Below are 23,482 nucleotides of genomic sequence, written 5' to 3'. Positions count from 1 at the left end.
CAGAGCTGAAGGAAGTGTCCTCCCACGGGAAGAAGGGAAGTTGTGGTCTTGGTGCTGTCACTAGAAAGCAGAGAATTGGGAAAAATATTAGGAGTTTGTAAAGGGAAAGCAATTTCCTCTTTTGATGGCAGATTTATTGTGTGATACTTGGATGGACAAACGAGATACAAGATATAATGACTAGAAGCAAGAATAGGAGTAAGGAAGGTGTTTTAACTTTGAGAATGATTGGTGAAAATGCACCTGGGATGCTGCACAAAAATCACCCCAGGGTGGAAGAGATAAAATGTCCCTTTCTTGTGAGCTTAGGGCAAGACATGGAAGAATCCAGTGAGTGACTCTTTTGGCACAAGGCTTTCTCTCCAAGCAGGAGTGCAAATTTTCTGAGTTTCTGTCTCAAATAGGAGGACATGAATTCTGTTTACTTTCCTTATCACCTACTGAAGCAGGTGGCCTGAGTCTTGCCCTCAACCTCCTTAGTTTACTGATAGCAAGATCAAGAGGTGTGTTGCAGCAGCACGTACGCTCCTTAGCCAGGATAATATGGCTTTTGGTAAAGATTTTCAGGAGCTGTTCAACACCTTAAGACATTGCAGGGACTGTCTCAAGAACCTCAACTCAAATTCAAGCTTGGAAATACACCCCAGTTTTTATTTCTAGACATGATTGAGAAAACACAAAAGAGAAATGTATTATATTCTGTCTTCTGATGCCCTCCATCACAGGATACTGTCTCAGAAAAGGTATTTTAACGAACTGTAAGTTATTGACATTAACTCAGAACGAATATAAAATTAAACACTGTGCACTTCTTGTTCTGTTTGTCCAGAAGATTCTTGGATTCCTATGATGGGAATCCACTCAGTCCCCCAGTTCTATTCCAGTGTCAATGTTTCAGCTGTCTGTGTTTCAGCAATTGTCAATAAGGTTTCCATCCATGTAGGGAAACAAGGAAAAAGGAAAAAAGAAGAAAGAGAGGAGGAAGGACCCATGTGAAGAGAGAAAAAATGGATCAAAAGGTGGATTATAAGCTTTTAAAATAATAGATCAGACACGACAAAGAGCAGAACAGTCAGCGTCCTTTAAACCGTGTTCAGCTGGGTCATATTCACTTGTGATGTGGCACAAGACACAATTTACCATGTGGCTCAGCTCCTCATTGAGGGCTGTATCTTCCTTTTCCAAGTGGATGCCAAATAAGTAAACTCAGGATGCTCAGGGGCATGGGAAGTGCTCACAGTCTCACCGCTTCCCTTGAGCATTTTTTTTTGAGTTCTTCTTGGTAGTGATGTCTGCAGCTGTTGTTTTGTAGCCCATGTGAAATTCATTGGTGGGTCTTGTTTGGGTCCTGGGGAGTTATTTGTCTGCATACCACCCACAGTGATATACACTCAGAGTCCGCAAAATGCGGTTTTTGTTGATGATAGCAAGCCTGAATGTACAAAGTTTAACATCCTTGAGCAACCCTTCCAGCTCTTCCCATGGAGATTCACAGTAAGGGAGGAAAAAATACCTCATGTGGATGTCAGTAACCTGGATCCAGGTGCCTGCATGCAGCCATACCATGGGAATTTCGTTTCCCTGGGAATTATCACTCCATTCAGTTGCCTACCCATAGACAAATAATGTCATCTGAGATACTTCAGAATATCCTGGCCTTCTAAAAACAAGCTTACAAATGCAGGGCAGTGCTTATTTCTGGGTTAAAAGGAAGCCCAAGGTCTAAAAGTGGGTCTAAACCTTCCAACAGTGTCAATGTAACTGAGAGTGGGGTGGGATTTCAATCTGACCATGGATGCATCCATGCACCCAGCTCACATGCAGACACACACACAGCAGACAAAAATGTCTAAACAACGAAACAGAGAGTGATTCAGCTAACCACAGGTCAGTGTCTAAGTCAAGGTCAGAGAAATAGCTCTCTGGACTCCCACAGGAGCCCGGGTACCCAGTTCCTGAGTGTCTTGAGCTGGAGTTTGACTTATCCCTTATGTTACCCATGGTTTATAGCCTTCCTGAATAGCAGACTTATTGGGCTGTCCATCATTCATGGAATCACAAAAACATTTAGGCTGGAAAAGACCCCTAAGACTATCAGCTGAAACCATTAATCTAGCACTGCCAGCTCCACCACTAAACCATGCCCACAAGTACCACATTTACTCATGTTTTTTAAACCTGCAGGGAAGGTGGCTCCACCTCTGCCTGAGCAACCTGTTCCTGTGCCTGACACCCCTTTAGATGGAGACATTTTTCCTAATATCCAGCCTAAACCTTGTCTGGCAGAACTTTCAGTAAAGCTCTGAGAAAATAAGTCATTCCCTCTTGTTCTGTCATTAGCTACCTGGGAGAAGGAACTGACCCCCATCTGGCTACAGCCTCCTTCCAGAGAGGTGTAGAGGGTAGTAATCTTCCCCCAGAGCCCCCTTTTCTCTGGGCTGAGCACACTCCTCAGAGGACATGTGCTCCTGATCCTTCATTTCCCTTGTTCTGCCTTCTTCATTCACACGTGCAAGCCACTGACCACACCAGTGATCTTAAAAGCCTCCTGAATGCAAGCATGGCCCCACCCACACTAGGATTCTCCAGGAAAAGTCTCTCTCCTGCCTGCAAGGCCACCACTGCTGTTGTGGGTGCAGGACTCAAGGTGCTGGGTGTGCAAGGTGCCACCTGCCCACGGGGTCACTGTGCCTCCCTGCCTGCTCAGCTCCCTCATGGCTCCCTTGCTCTGGACACTGCGAAGACAATGGTTGCTAGGGAAGCTGGAGTCAGTGCTCCAGCTTTGTTGCACACAACGGGAATAAGAGAGAACAGCTGTGAGAGCACACCCGTGACACTTTCCTGTGTGATCCTGGGAGCGGAGGCACTAAATACCTTAAAAAAAAATATAAAGTGGGGAGCAGAGAGGGAGGAGTGCCTGAAGGAGGAGCAGCAACAAATAGATATTCATCCCTTCTCAACAGAGGTCTTAAGTACTTTATTTACCTCTGGTGCAGAGGCACAGGAGCATGAGAGGTACCACACCTCTTCAGGCTGGGACTGAGCATTTTAATGCGTGTGAACAGCATGCTGACTTCATTAAAGCATTTGATTAACACCAGAAAGGACCCACTCCAGCAGCTGCATTTATCACTAGGGCTATGGCAAATTTAGAGAGAGTGATTTGGTAGGCCCTTAGCATAATCAGAATAGATGAACCTACCTTCGAGGGGGGGAAAAAAAGATGTAGCTTTTAATAGACCTGAAAGTACACTATGAATATTTATTGTGTCCATCCCTCCAGTGGGGGCTTGATGAGATACGGAGCAGAAGTGGTACAAGATCCTCCAGCAGTGCCTGCCCTTGTCCGTAGTTGTGTTTTGGTGTCAGTGCACGAGGGCTGGCACACCAGACTTCCATCAGCTCTGCAGAGCATGCCCAGGATGGCGATACTTGCTGCTGGAAACCCTCTGTGCTCGCTGCCCTCAGAAAGGCAGGCAGCTCCAGCGCATGATCTGGACCCCAGGGGGCTGTGGATCCAAAGGAATTTCCCCAGGGTCATGCAGAGATGAAGCACAGCCCTGCTGTGGTCACCTGGGCAAGGAGCCTGCAGGTGGAGGATGTGACTGCAGGCACAAGCCCTGGGTCCAGCACTCATCACAGCTGGGTCAGAATGAAGACCCCTGCCCCACTCCCAAAGGTGTCCAACAGCAGGTAACTGGGCAGGACTGGAAGAATAAAGCAATCTTGCTGCCCCCCAGTCATCAGCAATTTGAGAACCAGGGGCATCCTGAGCCAGTGATGATATATTGGTGGTGAATGGTTCCCCACAGAACCATTCTTCCACTAATTTGTTCCTTCCTTCTGTTCCATTCCCATTCTTCATCTCTCCCCAAGCACACCACCACTCTGCAAAACAATGAGCACTTTTTATTTTTTTAACGTATATTTTTTATGCCTTTATTTAGGAAACTTCAAATTAATAGTCCTAAAAATAAGTGATTACTGAAAGGATGCTGGGAGAAGGGGGAAAAGAGTGTTAGAGGGAAGAGGTTGTCCTCTGGGAACCAGAGAACTCAGGGCAGATGATCTGAGAACCAGTTTAATAGCTGAAACTGTGATTAGATTGTGTATCTATGTGAAGTTGTGAGTTTACTGGAAACTAGAGCAGTGGTGATTTAACTAGAAAGTCCCTAATAAAGGAGAAATGACTCGGACCACATTTCCAAAAAGAGCATTTTTTAAAAAGCCTCCTTAGGGAAAGTGGGGATGGAAGAGTACTTCGCTTGAAAAACACCAAAAAACCAAAAAATAAATTTTACATGGAAATTTTCATTAATCTCTGTAGACTGTTAGGTCAAATTAGGATAAGAAATCTGATCATGCAGGAAGTGTGAAACAGAGGGACTTTAGCCAATTCTAAGGGCAAATCTCAGTGCAACTTGAATGCTGAAGATTTCTGCCAAAGGTTTCTGCATGTACATGTCACTGTAGCAAACACAACTTTTAATTGGTCTCTCTGCCTATGTACAATGGCAAACACGTAAATGCAAGATCTTTTTAATGTTTTTTGAAAATTTATATGCATCACTAAAGGTGTCATTTTCTATAATTCTCCCTGCCTCATTCTCTAATGTACATGACCTTTAATAAGCAGGACTTGCAGTTTGACAGCAAGGAGTCTTAAAATGCAAGGAAATCCTGTCTGGATTAAATTTTTAGTCCATTTCCATCCACTGCTTACACTCAAGGTGTGCGTGGATCATAAACTAAAGATGGCAATTTGAGAGGCAATTTTCTTGAATTGCAGGTACAGCAGGATGGAGGGGAAAGTAATGGCAGGATCAGGCACTTGGACATGGTATAAACATTTAAGCTAACAGTGAGATTTAATGGATTTTTATTCATTCACTTTCTTTTTCTCTCTCTCTCTCTTTTTTGTTTTTTAAATATTCACAAATGAGAGGAGCAAAGATAAAAAAAGAAAAAGAACGGGAAATAAAACAGATTAACACCTTATCAATAGAGGGCTTTGCTGGCTTTGCAGTTCTCAGTGGATTTTGTTTGCTCCCATTGAAAGAAACCTTTCATTGAAGCACCTGCAGGTGCATGGACAAGAGCTCCCATGGGTGCTCCTACAAGGTCACCTAATTTCCCATGAAGAGGCACCCTGTGAGCAAGTGAGACACCAGGAAGGTCCTGGGCTGTGCCATTATTGTAGCTCTTCTGGCCTTCTGGAGTTTGGGAATCAGGACTTTTCCCCATGTTTCACACTTCAAAAGGAAACAGTACAGACAGGACTTTATTTGTATTTAGTAAGGATTATGTGGCTTCTGGATTCTCCTGCTGAGGATGTATTATTAATATGGGTCTTGCACAAAACAGTGAGTGTGCATTCATTGAAAATCACATCCCTAACTTCTCATTGTGGTTTTGGAGATCTTTTCCCTGGGGCAGGAAGTCAAATATTTCAGAATATCCACAGGATAATAGGATTTCACCCTCACCTGAGTTTGCTGACAGACTGCCAGCTCAGCACACAGCACCAAAGCCAGCTGAGGCCATGGGTGACTCCACCATGCAGGCACCTGGGGATGGGGAAGGGCAGTGCCCCTCTGTCTGCTGGAGAGGCTGGGGATGTGCCAGACAGGATGCCAAGCTTTCCCTGACCATGTTGGGGAAATATGGGAATGAAATTCAACAGCACTCAGAGCATCTCCATATGCTCTGAGCCAGTAGTGCACCTCTTGAGTAGCTTCCATTTGTACTGGAAGGAAAAGAGCACCCAGGTGCCACAGACTCAAGATTTCTTACAGGATATTGCCCTGCTCACCTCTGTCAGTTGTTTCTGCAAATCTAAACTGCTGCGAATGTGACCTGAATTCAAAACAGATGCAATCATCCAGAAACTGGGGTTTCCTTATGGGAGGAACACCACGTCCAAGGTGTGTGCAGTATTTCAGGAGACAGTTGGACTTTTTGGCAGATCTCCAGAGAAGAGCAGTGAAAACAACATAAGTAAAGATCAAAGACACCAGGACCTCTTAGTCTTGAAAGGAGAAGCCCAAGATATGAGCATAGCTTTTAAATGTTTAAAAAGCTGCTTCAAATAAGAAAGGAATTCTCTATTGACACTGGGAATGGGACACGTTCTGGTGTAGGAAGGACGTTCAGATTAGATGTTAGGAGATCTCTAAGACTGGGAATAATGAAGTACTAGGATAAACTGTGTGGGAGAGAGGCAAAATCTTCATTTTTTGAGGCATCTACAAAGAGGTTAAACATACACCTGCCTGGGATGGGAAGAATCCTGCCTTGTGGCAGGAATGAACACTTGGTCTCTCATAACTCTGTCCTTTCTTGGCATTTGACTTCTGCAGCAGAGAGAGAAAGTGTGCCTTCCTAAAATAAATGCTTTTGGCTAGGAAGTGGTGTTATTCCTGGCAGTCCTTTCCCTCAGATGATTTTGCCACAGCAACTATTTTCAAGCATAGGATCCCTTTCTTCCATCAGGAGTTGCCTGATTTGACCTGGCCTGAGGGCAGAGATCGCACCATGGCTTAGCTCACCGGCAGTGATCCCTGGAAGTTTCTGGATCCTGGATTCTCACAGTCACCTGGTTCTGTCGGAACCCAGGGCATCCCTCTGGCTGTCTTGAGCAGCCAAGACCCCTGCCAGAGGACTCAGAGACCCTGGCACAGAGCCCAAGATGCCTGTGGTTTTTGATTATGACCCATGGAGCAAGTTACCAACCTTAGATGAAGACCTGCAAGCCATGACACTTTAAACAGAATGATGGTGAATTTATCACAGGCTGAAAAAGTAGATTTTGGGGTTTTTAGAATGAAGGTTCAGGGAGCAAGATGGAGGGATCTGGGTGTGTCCAGCCTTTCTCCTTCTTCTTCTTGGTCTCCATCTTCTGCTGTGATGTTGGCACTTTTAGATTGGTTTAGAGTAGAAGTTCACTGTCTAACACAGGTGATAGGTATTGGAAAGTAATTGTAAATATTGTACATGTCGTTTTTAGTATAAAAAGATAACACCACCCCGGGGGAGGCAGAGTGCCTCTGACTGTCTTGCTGAATGGACCTCAGCTGGACAGGAGAAAGAATTTTATAGATAAGAAACAATAAACAACCTTGAGACTGAGAAATTAAGAGCTCTGACTCCTTCGAGCACCTGGCTGGGAAAAGAGACTTTCTAACTTTTCACAGGGTCACTCTGACCAGTGAGAGATTCTGAGATGGTTCCAGCCCAGCAGAAGGCAATGATGATGGTTAGTATGAGCAGAACAGGCCTGTGTTCTGTTATGGAGAACTACTGAGCAACCCAAAGCTGTGACATTACAGACACAAGCCTGCCTGAGCTACCTTCCTCCATTGAACAAAGTAGGGACAGAAATCTTCCTCATTCCAGCCTGCAGATGATGCCAAGAGTTGTTCTGGATGATGCTGTTTGGGCTTGGCCTGGTGCTGGAGCCCCCAGCCACCCCAGGCTGCATCCTGCACAACAGGCATTCTAAAAGCCACCCAGGGCCCGTTCAGGGACTGATACCCCAGCACACTGCTGGCCACTGACACCATTTATTTGGTGTCCTCTCTGTTTGGGCACAGAGCAGCAGTGGTTGGAAATGAGAGGAGAGGGGAGAAGGCATGAGCAGCCCACAGGGAATCACACACAGCTCAGGGACAGGGAGGTTGGTTTGCTCGAGAGCACACAGCATTCCATATGCAAACACCAATTTACTGAGTCAGTGGGCACACACGGCAGGATGCCTGTACACCCCAGGAATGCACACAAAAACACATGCACGCTCACCCCAAGCACACAGAAACAGTCACTACATTTGTATACACTGAGACAATGCCTGTGAGCTGGCCAAGAACACACACGAGTCACGGCTGTATTTGCAGGCAGAATTTAGCTGCACACATACACACATGCATATTTCTCATTTGTAGACTCTGTGACCACATACTCCAAGCCTTTTGCCACTGCCCTGCACTTGCTGGCTGTCTCTGAAAGACCCTCACATACTATCAACAGAGATAAATCTCTGCAGTGCCAGGCACAGACAGGGAGCCCCAGCAGCATGCCCCATTTTCCAAATGACATCCCAGCAAAATTCTCACATGGGTGTAAGAGCCTGCAGCTGGTAGCCTGATAGGGTTATGTGTTTCCTGCAGCATTAATAGCTTTTAAAAAAATCCCAGTGTGTCATTCAGATAAAAGTTGCAGCTGAAGAGTCAGGGAACTCCCAGGTGAAAGCTACATGGGCCAGATTGAACTCTGCCCGCGTGCGAGTCCAATGTGAGAGGGTGAACAGGATGGAGATAGCCAAAGCTCCAGCATTGCTGAGCAATTTGATTCCCTCCTGGGGCTCCCCAGCTCAGCTGGAAAGTTTTCTGTATTGACATGAGCACCATTTATTTTGGCTGCACAAAGTTGTCTCCAATCGCCCCATGGATCCAGCTGCGTCAGGAGAGGAACTGCACGCACAGCCCCGTGCTCCCGCTGGGTGCCAGTGTCACAGCCTCTGCTGGCAGTGATGGAGGGGGACAGTCCAGTGGATGGGGTCAGCCTGTCTCAGGAGTGCACTGTGCAGGGTGTGATTGGCACAAAGTTGGATTTTATCCTTGTTCATGCAAGTCCTGCATCATTAGCTGCACAACACCCAGCCTGCGTGAGGCAAAGCCAAATAGCAATTTGCCACTGCAGTTCCCCTTGGCTTCCAGTCAGACCATTTACCTGGGATCCAAAGCCTGCCTTTAAGTGCCTCACTTTAGAAACCCCTGCTTGCAAACCTGTTCTGCTGCAGCACTTCCATCATAGAAATTTCTGCAACCTACAGTCTCAGCAGTGAGGCCAGGGCCTAAATGAGTCACAAAGGCCCAATTTCCCTGCTGCACTCCTGAGGAATAACATTTGCTTATCGACCCCTACCTGGGGCTTTTTAAGTATTCGTCACTAATGCAGCCAGGCTGGGAACAGGATGCAAAGCTGGTGTAAGCCAACCTGCTCCCTTCCTCTCAGAGAAGTTTGCTTTATGCTATGACCTGGTATTTGTTTTGGTTGTTAGTTTGTTGTTCCTTTTTAATTTTGCTCATTACAGCTCTATAGAAGGCCCAGGCACTGGTACTTCTGTTTCAACAAGGAGCACCCAGCCCAAGTGGGTTTACCTTTGCTGTCATGACTTCTGCAGAGCAAGACACTTTGGTTCCTTGGCTGTCAGTATGGCTTCTTTCACTGGTGCTAAAGTCAATCTCAAACATATATGAGAAATAAACCTGTCAAGACAGGAGAAAACCAACAGAAAACAATCAGTGTTTGTTGAAAGGGAGAAAACCTGAACAGCACAACATAATTCCCACCTTGTAACTTGGTGTCACAAGACACAGGAAACTGTATGAAAAATAACCAAGGAATTATTTTGTGGCGGGGGTATGTTTGGCAAAAGTATCTCCTTTAGAAAATATCCCCTGCTCTGGGATGCTAGCTCTGTCTGACATGCAGATGCAGAGGATGATCAGCTGTGCCATTAGTTGCTGTCCTGGGGACTGGAGACATGGAACATTGCTTCAGAGGAAGGATACTGAAGCAACAATAAAATTCCCCACTCTGTCTGGCTTTGGATGAACATGCCAGCACGTGATAACCCTCTAAGGGCGCAGAAAGGCTGTAGGGTCTCTCCTGAGCCAGTCACACAGGGATGGAGGACACTGCAGCTACAAGGGTAGAGGTCACTGCACATTGAGGGTGGTGGTCAGTGGCTGAGAATGCCAGTGGACATCAGTGACAAGGGGTCAGGCTCAGTCCTCTGAGCAGAAGGTTTCTTGTTGTGGCATTAAGCCATGCACAGCATCTGCCCTAAGCCATAGTTCACAGAATCATAGAATCATTAAGGTCAAAAAATGTCTTCCAGATCAAGCCCAACCTTTGACCAAATACCACCATTTCCACTAACCCATATCATGATCTCCAATTGCTGCTCATTTTCTGAACACTTCCAGGGATGGTGGCTCCACAGCTTCACTGGGCAACCTGTTTCAAACCTAAACCAATTTTTCAGTGAAGAAATTTTCCCTGGTGTTCAGCAATATAGTTTACCAATAATCCTGGGACATCCTCCTGTCCTCCACCATGCAGCAGCTCTTCTGCAGCAGCTCTGTGCCGAGACTCATTTCTCATGGTGCAGGTGACACAGTGCATCCTTCTTTCAGAGAGGCATCAGGGACCTTGAATGACCTTTTATAGGCTGAGCTTCCAGTTGAGTCCTTAAAAGAAAGTGCTAAGTATGGGCTGCAAACTTCTGGCATTGTGGATGTGTTGATGTGGTTGTGGTGGGGGTGACCTCTAACCAGCACTAGCCTGTGGGAAATTCCTGCTACATGGGTGTAATCTGAGGAGAAATGCTGCGCTCTGCATGTGGACCTTGTTTTGTAACAAAATCGCCTTTATTCTGGTCTGAGCTGATGGGGTCAGCACTGCCTAAAGCTGGCCTGCCTGCGAGCTCTTATTTTGCAGACATTCAGTCCCTGCAAGGATCAGAGCCCCACTAGTAAACAGGGCCCCTGTTTCCTCCCCCTTCTCCATGCTTTGATACCTTTGCTGGACGACCATTAAGCTATTGGAGATGAGCCAGCAGTTCAGAGCCAAATCAAAGCCAACAGCCCCAGACTGAAGCTTTGCCATCTTCCAGCATAACAGGCTGCCTGCAGGCAAGTTCAAACAAAATGCTGCTACAGTGCCAATCTTTCAGTACAGGTACAAAGCGGACATCATGGTTCAATACAGACACACCACACTCTGACATACCACTTGGCAACATGAAGGAACAAGCCTAAATAAGTCTTCTGGAAGAAAAAAAATCAAGCTTATTTGGACAAGGAAACTGCTTCTAACTTTCTGAAAAACTTTGCAGGAAGATGTGCTGGGCTCCCTGGGAAGGAAGAAGCCATCAGGAGGTGAATCTGCGTGGCTGTGAATGAAAGAGGTGCAATTCACTTGTCTGCTTCTATTGAACACTGCAAGAGCCAAGAAATGAAGAGGCCATTTAAATGTGTCCAGTTTGATCAAAGTATGTCCATGCAACACAAGGCAGGAACACAGGGAGTTAGACCCAAGGTCCAAATATCCCAGGACTAAATTTTGTCACTGAGGATGAGCAGGGTACAGTTCTGATGAGGGTATCAAGAACTTCTGTCCCCTTTTCCTCAGCTGAAGCATATTTAAAGCCACTACTAGAGCTTAGGTTGCTTGGGAGTGATGCTGGAGTAGTCTGCAGAAGAAAGCTCTGAGGTTTTTCTCTATGAGTTGCAGGCTCTTGCCCAAGCACAACAACTATTGCTCTGCCAGCAGAAGTATCCCAGGATAGATAATTTCAGGGAAAAAAGAAGAGTGATCTCAGTGTTATCTCACAGCTAAGAGGAATGTAGGGGACTTCACTCTCTTGGCAGGTCCCTCCTGGGTGTCTCTTTCTCTTTTTGTTGTTTTCTTCCACTGCTGTTTGTCTGTCTCATTTATGTAGCCTGAGAGTCAGGTGAAGTAAGAGCTATCAAGCATTGTGTGTACAAACAGAAGCCACAACACAGGTTTGTATTGTAACTGGGTTCTTTTGAGCCTACCAGGTTTTTTTTAGATAAGTAGATAGATAGATAGATAGATAGATAGATAGATAGATAGATAGATAGATAGATAGATAGATAGATAATTATTCAACAAACAAACAAAACAAACAAATAAAAAAGCTCCAACAAACCAAAACCAAAACAAAACAAACCCACAACAACAACAACAAAACCCAAGGAAAAAAACCCCAAAAATAACAAACCTGGAAAAAGACCCCCCCCATAATAGCCAGTTAAGCTCACAGGTACATATCTGAACACTCCCAGCTGCACCGATCAATCCACATGCCAAGTGCAAGTAACTGAGACAGATAAAGAGCAGATGCTGTGGAGCAGAGATTATAGAGTGGACAAAGTGCTCAGGAGACCCTTAACCTGCTAGATAATAAGAGACTTCACCTATTTTTTTACAGATATTGGTACCCAGGATGGAAAACTGATGTGCTTAAAAGAGAGAAGGCACAGTACCAGGGACAACACCACAGCCTGCTGTACTGGAGGCATTTGCACTGCAACAGCAAACAGCACAGGAGAGCCATTGATAGCAGCCAGTGTCTGATGGGAAGCTAAATTAACAATTTCTGGGGCTGTCATACATCCTAAACATGAAGTGGGAGAACAACTCCCTGTAAGGTTTTGGTGCTGGAGCTGATGGGAGCCAATTTCCTAAACCCTCTTGCATGTTTGTCCAGCCCTGGTGTGGGCACAGCTTTCTCTATGAAAAATTGAAAGCTGCATGTGGGCAAGAGCAGAGTGCTGCATTTCCCTACTGTGTCCCCCTCAAGACATGGTTTAGATGCTTGTTCTGCTCCTTCCTGTCATGGTCAAAGTCTGCCAGGTTGCTTTTTTCACAGTGAAGCTTATCAAAGGGCTGCTCCCTCTAAGCTCAGCACCCAGCTTCCCCAGAGCTGGAGCTGCCTCACACCTTTGTGGTCACAGAGAGCACAGACCATCAGGCCAGCAAGGGTTTCCAATCTGAGCTGGGTATTCTCGGGAGCTGATACCTGTATCCACCCCAATGACAGCAGAGATGGAGCCAGACTGGTGGCACACATTCTGTTAGCATCCCAGTGCCCCTAAGGGACAATTTGCATCGTCCTGATCACATCACCATGCTAAAGGGGCTGCCTGCTCACCCCATCCTTGCTTCTACATCCTTGACTCCAGCAATGCCTTAATGAGCTGTAACAGCCCCTCTGCTGCAAGGGCTGAGCAGTGACATGCAGCTACATGGGCTGCTGCATCCCTGTGGTGGCATTTATCCTCTCTGGGGACCATGCTGGATCAGTGGCAGGGGTCTGTGTACGGCTCTGAGGCTGTCAGGGAGGACAGACTGGACTTGGCCAAAGTTGATGATCTCAGAGATCTTTTCCAGCTTTACTGATTCTATGATTGAAGAGGTGTTTCAGCGTCTTGGAGTGTCTGTTAAGCCCCAGCAAGGCTGTCTTTGCCTAAGGCTGACAGAGTGAAACAGGCCTCCACACACAATGCAGGTTGCACAGCATCACACAAATGAAGCTGCAGAGCAGTGATAGCATTGGGGGATGATAAAGCTTTGCTGTCCTGGATGATAAACACCATTGGTGGCTGCTTAATAGGTAATGTGGGATTGGCACAGTCCCAAGGCAGATGTAACACGCCTGCAAAGTATGTATACGTGTGACTTCCCATAAATCCACGTCTGACACGATGACCTTTCTGAACTGCATTATAAATAATTAGCTGGACATGTCTGTATTTCTTTTTGCAGTAGCACCATTGTTAGGACAAAAGTTGAGGTCTGCTGCTTTTGTGGTGCTGTGGATTGCGCGTCCAGAAGGGGCAGGTGATGGTTCAGGCAGCGTGACCCCCCACTGCCACATGTCCAGACGTCCTGTAATGAGTCTGGCACTCTGTGCTCAGCTAAGAAACCCAGCCCATCATATCTGAAGAAATCCCTAGAAGGTTAATGCAATATAACCCTTGGCAGCTTGTTCCTGGTATAAATGAGGTCTTATTTTGAGGAATTTATGATTAAAGTGAATAAAGAACAGTCATCTTTCCAAATATAAACTGAAGGTAGTCTCTGATTTATTTCTCATGATGCATTTAGTCATGTTCTGTTGTCTTTGTAAATCTGTATTTTTATTGCATTGAGATGTTTCTAAGGTTTGGGTTACATTTCTAATAAATATCCGGTGCCATGTTGATTTCCTGTATCATATTTCATTAGTCTTAGGGAGGAATGGAGCACCATTTTTATAAAAAACAGCAGTCTTAAGAGGAGTTTTTAACATAGGGCTTGTCTGCCTTTAGCAAGTGATAGCTGCCTCTCTAACAGTGCTGGTATTGTTAAAAGCATTAGAACCTGCCTTTGCATGGACTTGGTTATCTCAGGATAAAGGTGCCTTATGCTGGGGTAACCATTTCCATCTGTGAAGAGGAATAATTCCAAAACTGTAAATCAAGGCTTTTAGTGGCATAACTTTAACTGGTAAAAATCACACTGCTAATAGAGACATGGTTGAAATAAAGAAAGAAACCTCAGCATGGAGAGAGAAATTCCAATTTGGAATGGACAGTAGATTTGTAGAAAATTATTTTTAGGATCCTTTTTCCCATCCTGCATTGATATCATACTGGAGTACATTGGTCTGCTTTGGTTATCACAGTGAAAAAAGATATTCTGCCTCAGGACTGGGTGATGTGGCAGTAAAGCAAAATGGATTCATTCACTCTGAGTGCTGGAGTGCCAATGTGGGCTGAGGACCAGGGGCCCCATGTTTGTCTCAAGCACATCTTCCCAAAGATGTACCCCAGTGCATTTCCCATCCCACCTCTGCACAGAAAATCCTGCAAAGTCTGAAAACCATCTCTTGTGGCAAAACACTCATGCAGAAGAGGAATTTTCCAGGACCCCTCAAAAAGATCACTGACATTGAAGGGACAAGAAAATGTGTGATGGGAAAGACACGAAGGGAAAAAGTGGTGGCAGTCCCACAGTGGGACAATTCCCTGCAGGGGAATTGCTCAGCTCAAGGTCTGAGCCTGTTTCTCTCACTACTGTGCATCTCCCACATTGCACTACAAGAAGAAACTGAGACCTTTGTTATTCAAATATCCTCCCCATGATGAGCCACATTATCCTTCATATTTTCAAGGATTTCTCTCTTAGACCTATCTCTTATTTCATTAATGCAGTTGCTGAAGATGAAATCCTTTCTTCCTTAATTGCTCTGCTCCAACCATCCTTGTTATTCCTCATGAAAGAAGCAGACAATAATCCTAATATCCTCCCTTTTTTTTGTCACCATTGCTTAACAAGAGGAGCCTTGAAATCATTGCCCCTTACTTTCCAGACCTGGCCAGCTGATAGGAAATAATTAACTCCTATCTGTGCTGACGGAGTGGTGGCTGGTGGTAGCCAGCTCCAGGTAGTTTGTTATTCCTGCTTTATCGCCTGCTGCAGAAGGGAGGCTGCAAGATTATTGAGCAAAGCTTTTCCTGCATGTTTATCACTACAAGTTTGAAGAAACAGTGTTAAGTGAAGATTTAATTTTTATTTTATAATTTTCTTAAATAAAGGGTATTGTTTAATCTCAGTGATGCAAATGACAAATCTTCTTGGACTCATTTCATTTTACAAACAAGATTGTCTTTGCTGCAGCCTGTGCTACAGCAGATGATCACACAGAGATCATCCCAGGAGATGCAGAAAGCTGGGAGCAGCAGCAGCAGAGCTGGAATTGTGTGAGCTGCCCAAACAGCTCAGGTTGGGAATGAGGCAACAGGACGTTTGGAATTTAACCAAGCTTGCAATCAGCTTCTGCATGAAAGCAGCTTTGGCTGATTGTCCCAAAGGTCCCCTTGGCTCAGCATCCCAGAGTAGCCCACAGCAGATGACAAGAGCAGGAGCCAGCATATCTAATTGATATTTATCCCTGCCCTGTGTTTTGCATCTTGAGACTTTGTGCTGTAAATGTGGCTCGCATTGTTACCTCCAGCAGCCTTTATGAACTCATTAAAGCCTTTATCACCTGCAACAAGGACTTCCCAACTGTACTGGATGCTTGTTTTGAATCTGTCACCTGCTAATTTCACTCACTGCACCCTGTACTTTTGTTGGAAAGGACAATGAACAACTTCTCCCAGTGCTCACTCCCCCTGACACTCAGGATTTATTATTTTCCTTCCCTCCAGCTGTGTCTGAGAAATAATGTTGTAAAATCTCTGCTAAGGCAAGAATGCATTAATCACCAACTTTGATTGATTACTGAAGGATCATTTCCTCCCTATGATACATGTAAACCCCCAAACTTCTTGAATCAGAAGTACACTCAAGGTGTTCAGTGTCACATCCATCATCTCCATAAGCATCACTGTTGACAGAGGCAGATGTGGCTGCTCAGACAACCTCCTTACAGTGCTGAGAGACCCCTGGTCAAACCTCTGCCTGGCTGGGCAGGGTGTGTGAGCAATCCAGCAGCAGTGAAACATCTCAGTTTTGGGAAGATGTCCCATGGTGACCAGCTGCTTTCTAGTTCCATCCCTGCCTCTTCATAGCATTTACACCCCTGACACCTCAGCTGTCATGCACAACTCTTTGCAAACTGGAAACTGTCCTCAGACCTGTAGAAAAGCCTCAGTTAGGGTTAGGATTGCTTCCACAGAAGAAAAAATTGCCTTGCAAAAACACCTCCATTTTCAATGGGCGCTACACATAGAATCATAAAACAGTTTGGGTTGAAGGATTCTTAATGATCACCTTATTCCAAATCCCTTTTCATGGGCAGGGACACGTTCCACTAAACCAGATTGCTCAGAGCTCCATCCAGCCTCGCCTTGAACACTTCCAGGGATGGGGCACCCAGAGATCCTCTGTGCCAGTGCCAGTGCCTCACCACCTTTCCACATCTTCCCACCATTAAATACAGCCTGAACTTGGATCCACAGCCATTAAAAGTCCATTGCCCCTTTCTTTGGTGTGGCTGAAGAATCTCCATATGGGAAGCTGTTGTCCATCCCCATCCTCTACAGGCCACGATAAAGGATTTTACGCTCCATGCCTGTCAATATGAAATCACCCAGTGGCATAAAACTCACTTTGATAGGGGAAAGGAGCATGAGCATGATGCTGGTAAAGCAGTTGTCAGCCTATTGCCTGAAGCCACAGAGAAAGAGCTGTGTCATGTCATGGAGACAATTCACCTTTTATCTCTGCTCTGAATTCTTCACACAGTTCGTCTCTCCATCCTCTGCCATTTTCCAGCTTAGAAGCTCCTCTGCCTGGTGGTCACCAAAGACAGTAGGACACAAGGGCAAAGGAGGTGATACAACAGTCAAGTAGAGATCAGAAATACACCCTAGGCTGGGAGCAGCTGGCTTGCAGTAATTTCCCTTTAGGACTCATCTTGGAAGTCTTCTTGGGACTCTTCTGCCCATGTTGAGGTTGCAGAGGAACCTTGGGTCTTCCTTTGCTTTTCCCTCTGGCTACCAGACAAACATAAACACTGACCCTCAGGGTCTGTGAAGCACCAAAGCCAAGCCTTGGTACAATACTCAGGCTTCTTGGAGGGTCAGAAGGAGCCTTTTGAAAGGACAAAATCGTGAGGTGCTCTGCAGTTTGTAAAAAGTGACTCAAGAGCTGTGTGGACCTTTTTCTCTTTCTCTTTTTGGATGCTGAATGCACTTCTGGGCTGTGGTGCCTGTGTGGTCCCCATGCCCATCACCAGGAAATGGTACCAGTCATGCTGGCAAGAGGGATGGAGTGGCTGAAATGGTTGGAAGGACTGCCTGGAAGGGAAACACCTGGTAAGGTTCCCATTCACCAAAAAACATAGAAGAGCTCCAGGCTGTGCTGTGGCCAGCAGTGCACGCCGTGAGGCATAACCAGCCAAAGTGACCACAGCAGAGAGGTGAAACAAGTGATCCTTCAGAGATGGAACGTGGACATGGCTGGTTTGATCTCCAGAGCAAATGAGAACCCCCCTCAACTCAATCCCTAAAATACAGGCCACAACACTTCCTTATTAAGGCAGCAGCATCTTTCCTACCGATTTCCAAGCTTGGAAGTTTTCCCAGGCCTGTGGCTGCTGGTGACCCACCGAGAACTGCTCAGGCAACATAACCCAGGGGTGGTGCCTGATCCTGCCAGATCCCACAGCTTGGATGCAGTGAGCACTCCAGTGTCCCCGGGGCTATTTGGAGATGCTCAGCCTCTCTGGCAGGGAGGAGGGAGGAACAGAGATTTTCCAACTGCAGCCAAGAAAGCTAATAGATACATTTTTTTCCCCAAGGCAGGCAAATTATTTCTGCTCCCAGCTGACCCCTCGACCACAAAAAACACCATAAAACAGCAAGAGTGTGTAAAAAATAAACACAGGCACGCATCAGCCTTCTGGATTCCTGTCCCCCAAGCCAGAGGAGCTCGGCCGCGGACAGAAGGAATGCGGTGTTGCATCGGGAGCCATGAGGATGGGATCGGAAAAGAACGTTTTATAACTGGCCTCTGGACCCTGTTGAGGAGCAGAGGGAAGGAAGAAGCATGTGAGTGATGATTACTCATATTGCAAAGGGGGGCAAATTTGAATCTCATCTGCATGTTTTGTAAGGATTGGGATTTACAACGTAAACTGCTTGCTCTGCTACTTTGACTCTTGCTCTATTGGCTCCTCTGGCCAAGTTTACATCAGGGATGTCCTGATCAGCCAGGAGCCCTGCAAAGGAGTTATAACACATGGGTCTGGATTCGTGCTGCAGGTTCTCAGGAATCTGTAGGGAAGCGTGCTATGAATGGAAGCATCTTTTTACCTCACCCAGACACCTCATAGCCTGACAAGCTGGAGAGAAAGGAAGACGGAGAAGGCAGTCTTCCACACTGTGAGAGGAGCCTGAAGAGATGCCAGGGTCTGACTGCAGAAGTCTTATATAAGCTCAGACATTTCTATTCACATCAGACAAGACATCCTGCACTGAGACTGAAGACCAGAGAAATTTGTATTAAGACATAGGGATATAGTTGGCTTAGCTCACTACCAGCTGGGCTTGGAGCTGACATCTCAGCAAAGGACTGTGACTGCCATTCTTTCTTCACCCAAAAGTTTTGCTTCATTGGGTTGGGAGGACAGAGTGCCACATGGTTTAGACCTTGACTGGTACAAAGAAATAAGAATACCAAACTAACCAGCTTCAGTATTGGAAGGGGCTAAGTCTCTTCACCTCTGCTCCTGGAGTCCCAGAGAAATCCATCCCTGAAATTTCACAGGAATTGAGGCAATACAGGAAATACTTGCTTTACATCTGCCCTCAGTTAGTCCCCACCAGCATCTACAACTTCCCTGCTTTCTGAGGATGCATTTTACAACTGAGAACTGGAGCTGTTCATAGAAAGTAATTCCACCAGCAGACAAGATTGTTGGCCTCTGAGAGGATGAGCAGTGCAGGCTGATTGTGCCAGGATCTCAGCCAGCAGCACCAAGATATCTCCACAGCCCCCACGCAGCACTAAGTGGCACTGAGTCCTTCCCATCTGCTGTGAGACACCTGAGCTCCTGCTATTGCAGAGAACTGACAGGCAAAGCTGCGGACTGTTTTCTGGCTGTCTCAGCTCTCTTACAGTTCGAGGAGTAAAGCAGTCCTTCAGTGCCTAGATTTCACACCCTGACAGTAAGAGTTTTTCTCTAAAAACCCCAGAAACCTTGTTATCGAAAATAATATTGCTTGTGGCTGGTGTTCGTGATGGACAGCACCAGCAACATAAGGGGAAAAAAATAATTCTGAGAAATTCCCTGAAACAAGTAAGCCACCACTGCATCACTAATTGTACCTCTTTAATGCATTGATTCTTTTTTCAAAAGAACCAGAAGAGATCAACAAAAGCAACAGGTTCCTTTCAAGACCCAGCTCAGCTGGCAGGAAAACAGAATTAAAGTCAGACAAAACGCAAATAGCATGGTGGTTTATTTGCTGTTCCTTTTGTGAAACACAGCTGCCTCCAGCACCAGCAACAGCCCCAGAGCCATCCAGCACCAGGTCCCTCCTCCGGCTCCTGCCCCTCCTGGGTACCAGCAGATCCCCTGGCCAAGTGCAGCAGTGGGTGGTGTGTTTGCTGCCTGTTCTGTCAGGCTGCCACCATCCCTGGGCTCGCTTTCCCTTCCTTTCTGTTTTCAAGTCCTGGGTGAGCCCAGGTGATAGCTCAAACCATGAATGTCAGAATGCAAATGCTGGTACAAAAGAAGCTATTTCCAATACTAGTGGTCACCTTGCAGCAAGCAGTTCTGTGTGCCTTGCTATTGCTCAATACCACTTTTGTCCTCTCAGGTGTTTAACTCCAAAACTCCCAATGATTTAGACTGGGGTTTTAAATTCAGTGAAGGGTTTTTTAATCAGTTAAAGGTTTTTTAATTAGTTAAGGATTTTTAAATCAGCTAGCCAGAACTCCCATGAAGCTGAAGGTGTTTAGTTGCCAGCCACCTACATTTGTTATGTACAGCACCTTCTAAGGATATTTTGAAATATTTAAAGCATTTCTTTGTTCAAAAAGCAGAGTGCCAAAGGGCAGGGAGCTGGCTGCAGAATGCAAAAACTGGCCTGAGAAAATGCTCGCAGAGCAAGAAGTTAAACCCAGGTTTATGAAACGTACTTGGAAAGAAGCTCAGCAGCGTAAATCCCAGTGCTAACAGAGCAGCTCTGAGTCGATTGCAAATAGCACGCTCTTACTGGCCAGCCACAGTGCAACTCCACTGAGCTTTGGTAGAGGGTAATTCCGGTGTCAGATATTTTCATGAGACCCTACTTGACATTTTGGCCGGAAATCCTGTGGCATATTTTGATATTTCGTGACACACTGTGTTAACCACATGGATTTCCTCCACTGCTTTGATGGACACACTACCCACTCAGGCAGAAAGGAGAGTGGCTGGATGAGCCCATCCCTCTGGCTCCCCACCTCCGCCAGCACACAAAGCATCAGGCTATTGAAATTACATTGCTAGATCCAAAATCCCCTGGGAGAAATAACCACTGTTCTGGAGCCTGCACAGCAGCATCCTCCCAGACAGATGCATTTACAGTTTCCCAAGACAAGGCAAACACAGAATACAATGCTTCTGATGAGGCTTTTCGAGAGTGAGGGAGACAGTTTTGTATTGTTTTTGCCATCGCCTCACTTGCCACTACCTGGATTAAGGTGCTGCTGCAGATTAAGAATGCATGGCCAACCCAGGAGCCTCAGGTGACAGGTGACACCTCTTGCCTGCTCAGGAGCCTCCAGTGCTGAGTCCCCATTTGTGAGATGAAGCAGGTAGCCTGAGTTCCTCTCAGCTGGACAGACGTGTCTGGAGAAAGCATCCATGTGATGGGGGAGACCTCCCTGGAGGGAAGCCTGGAGGGAAGCCTATATCCCAGATGCAGCTGCTGTGCTGGGTCCTGCCATGCTGTGTCACCCGCCAAGACATGGAGACTCAGCATGCGCATCAGAGGGACAGGGCTCTGGTTAAAGGAAGGAGGCTGCTGCAGGGGGGCTTGTGGCAAAGGATGAGCTCGGAGCACAAATCAGGATTCAGATGAGGGTCTGGGACCAGGTGCCAGGTCCTGTCTCCTTGTCATCCTCCTTGCACACTTTGTGCTGGCCACCAGCTGGTACCCCTTGCATGTGCAGCTCCATGCCCACCTACTTCTACCCTACAGTAAGACCAGTGCCAAGTAAAGCTAAGACCACAGAAAGGGTCTCAGGCCCAGGTCCCTCTGCAGAAGTTGTTTTCCTGCTCCCCATGCTGGGTTGGGTGAAGCACTAAACCTCCAGGCAGGTGGCAGCTGACTGTCATCTTCAGAATCAGCCACAGACAGGGGACATTGCTGTGTGAGCCAGGGGAACACTGGAGAGGTTTTGGATTTTGACAGCATCAGGGCTGCAGTAGTTCAGACAGCTGGAAAGCCATTTCCCAGTGGAGATGACAGCTTATCTCTGGGATTTATCAGATAGGCATCATTTCTAGTATGCTGAAGGCATTTTGGGAAAGATACCCAAGACACATACAAGGCACTGTTTATTGTGTGTAACTACGGATGAGACTTTAAATCTAAAAATACACGCATTACTAACCCGCTCCTGTGTCCCTTTCACAATCCTTTGTGCTCTTTTAAAACAGGCAGCCTCTCTGCCCTCTGGGCATGATGATGTTCCTCATGTGGTCCAAAACCACTTCAATATCCTGATGACTGGTTCAGACCCACTTGCTGCTGCACTGGGAGCCTGAGCCTCTTCAGGGGGAGAGAGAGAGTACAGAGAAGGGAGGGAAGACATGCCACATTCTCCATGCCTACACAATAAATCTTGGCAAATCAGTGAGGAAGGTGGACCACGCATCACCAGAGGCAGCAGAGGGAGAGACAGAGGGCAGAATCCCAGAGGCAAGAAACAGAGAATTTGTTGCCAGCTGTTGGGTAGGGTAGCACAGAGCAGACAGTCGCAAGGAGGCATGGAAAGACCAGACTGGGAGGCTGCCAAGGAGGAGAGAGTCGCATTAAATCTTATTTGTCTTTAAACAAAGTGTTCTAATTGCTAACAAAGGGATTTCAAGCAAATTGTAATAAAGCTGAGTTATTCTGATCAATTACACAGTCAAGCAAATTATGGAAGGAGTCTGAAATATTGCCAGATACAAAAGAGAGATGAAGAAAGAGGAGGAGGAGTTGCAGAGAGAGTGGGGGAGGCAGTAATTTGAGGGAGGAAAATTACTTGATGGCTTGATAAGGAGAATTATTAAGCATAAATTTGAGATGCAGGTTGCTAAATCTGAATACAAAATCAAGGGTAGAAATGGAAATTATGATTTAAGGCTGGTAAAATCGGAGCAGGGGCAAAGAGAAAAAAAAATGTGCAGGCAAGCATTAGAGACAGATGCTGTTGAGGTGTCTGCAAAGATGGTTACTAACTGCAGCAAGCTGAAAGCAAGGCATGACCCAGGAAAGCAGAGCTTTCTGGTGAGGGCACCAGATCAGTGCTGAGTGGGCATCAAGCCACATTCCTGCCACAGACCTTCTACTTGACCCACAACTGCTTCAAAGCACTTAGCAATGACCTGGTTTGTCACTGGAAGAGTTACAAGGGTCAGGATCCCAGGGCAGTCGGGGGAGAGACACACCAAGGCTGACTCATTTACCTTGTCATCCTTACCTGAAAGTTGTGGCTGACATTTCTTCTACTGTATGGTTTGTGGATTTTAACTGATATCACTTCATGTGTATCCATACAGCATCCAGAGCATCAGGCAGGGATGTTGTAGGGAGTGGAAGGCAAGCCCAACCCCTGTCTTAAAGGAACAAGACTGAAATCCCTCCATGACACACAACTTCATGTTTGGCTCTGACTCAGGGACAGAGTAGCTTTGGATGAATGAAATAATAGTCCTGCTCAGTCCCTGGGTTTTCCAGCCATGCTGCTGGAGTCTCCAGGGTGCTCATGAAACAGCCACCAAACTGCTGCACTTTGCAGCCCGGCACATTTGGGCAAGTCACCTCCAATTTTATTTTTCCATAATATACAATGTGATCAATTTGTGTTGGATCAGCCTTGCTCACTGAGCTGCTTCCTGCTCTGCAGGGCACACAGGGAGCAGGCAGAAGGATTAGGGAACACATCCTCACAGTTTTGTATCAGGTGCACTTTTTATCAAGTCTCACCACTCAGGGATGGCAAAGAAGAGCTTGCTGAGTCTAGAGCTGGGTTTAGCTCCAAGGGTGGAAAATCCAGTGCCTAAACTGAGTCTCAGGTTCACAAGGATGTGGTGCCTGTGTGCAATCCTCCTATAAAGCTGCTGCAAATGTAGTCCAGAGAGCTGTAGCCCAAAAATGCAGTACTCTTCAAGGCAATTACCATACACAGTTCATAGCCCTGC

Source organism: Molothrus ater, chromosome Z, assembly GCF_012460135.2.
Source record: "Molothrus ater isolate BHLD 08-10-18 breed brown headed cowbird chromosome Z, BPBGC_Mater_1.1, whole genome shotgun sequence".
Classification (NCBI taxonomy): domain Eukaryota; kingdom Metazoa; phylum Chordata; class Aves; order Passeriformes; family Icteridae; genus Molothrus; species Molothrus ater.
The sequence above is the reverse complement of the archived record's forward strand: the minus strand, read 5'-3'. Positions refer to the sequence as shown.